At 47.8% G+C, this 2,962-nt stretch overlaps 1 long non-coding RNA gene across 1 annotated transcript; it reads right to left on the reverse strand.

The window, feature by feature from the left end:
- Window positions 1-1,218: 1,218 nt before the first annotated feature.
- Window positions 1,219-2,946, reverse strand: LOC115895259. Its single transcript, XR_004055468.1, has 3 exons — window positions 2,896-2,946; window positions 2,056-2,256; window positions 1,219-1,354 (listed from the first exon to the last, which is right to left on the reverse strand). It is a non-coding gene; the product is annotated as an uncharacterized LOC115895259 (long non-coding RNA).
- Window positions 2,947-2,962: the final 16 nt, after the last annotated feature.

Consider the following 2,962-nt stretch of genomic DNA (forward strand, 5'->3'; position numbering starts at 1 on the left):
TCTCCAGGAGGACAAAATTTTCTAGGGCTGACTAGGAAAACACATCAAGCATTTGGTAAATGCACGACCTTTGGAGAAAGGACTGCTCTGAATAACTAAGCTAATAATAATCACCCGACAGCAATTTCCTGCAAGCTGGTTTCTTAACACACATCTGGCAGTTCATCCGCCTTCCCTCTGCTGCAGACGTGGTTTGTCATTAGTCCAGGTGGCGGGAGTGATGGACACTCCAGCGTGTGTGAGCATGCACTTTAACCCTTGCTTCGCTAAGTCTGGGGGAGACTCTCACAGCAAAAGACCTGCCTGGGACACTAGGAAGGGCATTTAACCCTAAGGCTCCACTTAATGGGCTCACTGGGACATTTTGAAAATGTAGTCTGAGGCCGGGTGCGGTGGATCATGCCTGTAATCCCAGCACTTTGGGAGGCCAAAGAGGGCAGATCACATGAGGTCAGGAGTTTTGAGACCAGCCCGGCCAACATGGTGAAACCCCGTCTCTACCAAAAATACAAAAATTAGCTGGGTGTGGTGGCGGGTGCCTGTAATCCCAGCTACTCAGGAGGCTGAGGCAGGAGAATTGCTTGAACCTGGGAGGCAGAGGTAGCAGTGAGCTGAGATAGTGTCACTGCACTTCAGCCTGGGTGCCAAAGGGAGAGTCTGTCAGGAAGGAAGGAAGGAAGGAAGGAAGGAAGGAAGGAAGGAAGGAAGGAAGGAAGGGAGGGAGGGAGGGAGGGAGGGAGGGAGGGAGGGAGGAAGGAAGGAAGGAAGGAAGGAAGGAAGGAAGGAAGGAAGGAAGGAAGGGAGGAAGGGAGGGAAGAAGGGAGGGAGGGAGGGAAGGAGGGAAAGAAAATGTGAGTCTGCATCTCAGTAGCTAGGTAACACCGAGCAAGGCACTTTGCCTCTCTGAGCTTCGGAGTGGGTGTGAGAATGAAGGAAAACCACAAGATGAACGGGCTAGCAGTGTGCCTTGTTCATAACTGAGGCTTAGGAACAGAGGGCCCCCTCCCACACTCCCCCAGCTACCATCTCTTCACAGCCCTGCCAAGAAGGGCTGGCTTTCTTTCCCCTTATCTGGTGACTTATTTCTGTGTTGCAAACCACCTCAAAATTTGTGACACAAATAATAACCCTTTTGGGGCCATCTGGGCTGCTATAACAGAACACCATACATGGGGTGGCTGATAAAAACACATTCATTTCTCATGGTTCTAGGGGCTGGAAAGCCCAAAATCAAGGCACTGGCAGGTTGTGTGTCCAATTCTTGTTCATAGATGGCTGTCTTTTTGCTGTGTCGTCACGTGATAGAAGGGGTGAGGCAGCTCTTTGGGGCCTCTTTTGTAGGGGCACTAATACCCTATAAAATATTATAGGTTTGACAAGAAGAGGGATGTAATCTGACTTTTGATTTTAAAGGGTCATTCCCCCTGGTTTAAATTTGAAGACAAAACTCCCAAGGGTGAGAACAATGCCCTCCTAGTGCCCTCCCCACCACCCAACATCCTCTGGGCATAACTGAGAGAACCCTCAGTGAACTAGAGAGAAACTATGAATAGAATCTGGTTCCAAGACACCCAACTGACTCTCTGTGTACTGTCCTGGGGGATTTCAGGAAACATAATCTGTTTCTAAAAAAAAAAAAGTCTTATTTGTGTTGCTTAGTCACCCTATCAACTCTCCACGTTTTATCATCAGTAACTGAAATTGATGTTGATTTAATTCTGTTTTGAAAATACAAAAAAAAAAGTAATTTAGACAAAGGTTGCCAGCTGAGGCCTTGTGTGTGCATGTGTGTACACATGAGCACACAGCGATATAGATTTTACATATGTGGACTTTACACATGTTCCTGTGTGTATATTTGTGTGTTCACTGACATCTGAGAGTGGACACCACTGTGTGCATCTGGGCATGTCTGTGAACACATTAGTGTGGTGTATATCCCTGGCAGCTCCCCATCTCACGCACAATAAAATCCAAAGTTCTTACAATGTTGCAAAAGTTCTAACCCTGGCTACCTATGTATCCTCGTTTCCTAGGGCCCATCCCCTGGCTTACTTCATTGTGGCCAGGCTGACTTCCATGATGTCACTGAACACACAGGTTGAGAAAAGGGCCAATATCACTGACTGTACTTTTTCTAAAAATGCAGTGACTCAGGCAAGAGATGTGAGAACCGGTGCTCTCTCCTGCTCATCCTCTTCAGGGCATTCTTCGGAGGGCTGTGCTCAGTCACCAACTCAGAGGCTTTGTGAAATTCTGCAGGCAAGAAAATACGAGCAAACATGGATTCTTATGTTTGCCACTTTGTCCCACCCCCTTGGTGTTGAAAACTTGATGAGCGTATGAATTAATGAAATCACTACCACCTATTAATAACAACGAATACTGACTGGACGTGGTGGCTCATGCGTGTAATTTATGAGCTTTGGGAGGCCGATGCAGGAGGACTGCTTGAAGCCAGGAGTTTGAAGCCAGCCTGGGCAACATAACAAGACACAGTCCCTACCAGAAAAAAAAAAAAAAGGTGCCACGCAATTGTAGTCCCAGCTACTGGAGAGGCTGAAACAGAAGGATTCCTTGAGCCCAGTGAGCTAAAACTGCGCCACTACACTCCAGCCTGGGTGACAGAGCAAGACCATCTTAGAAAAATAAACAAACAAATAAATGGGTACTAAGAGCATGGATAACGATTACACTCGCGATAATAAATGCAGTAGCATGCTGGTTAAATAGCACAGGCTCTGAATCCCACACCCCGGGTGAATCCAGGCTTTACCATTTAGTAGCTGGGCGAGTTATTTAACTCCTATTTAACTCCTTTAGAGGAATGAGTTTGGCAACACATGTGCGGAGACGTTCCCACCTAGGCGGGTCTCCTCAGCAAACTCGTCTCACCTGCGACCAGAGTGAAGGCTACATCGCCGGCTACCCCCGCACGCATGCGCGGCCCGGGCAGGTAGGT

This window comes from Rhinopithecus roxellana, chromosome 20 (assembly GCF_007565055.1).
Source record: "Rhinopithecus roxellana isolate Shanxi Qingling chromosome 20, ASM756505v1, whole genome shotgun sequence".
NCBI lineage: Eukaryota > Metazoa > Chordata > Mammalia > Primates > Cercopithecidae > Rhinopithecus > Rhinopithecus roxellana.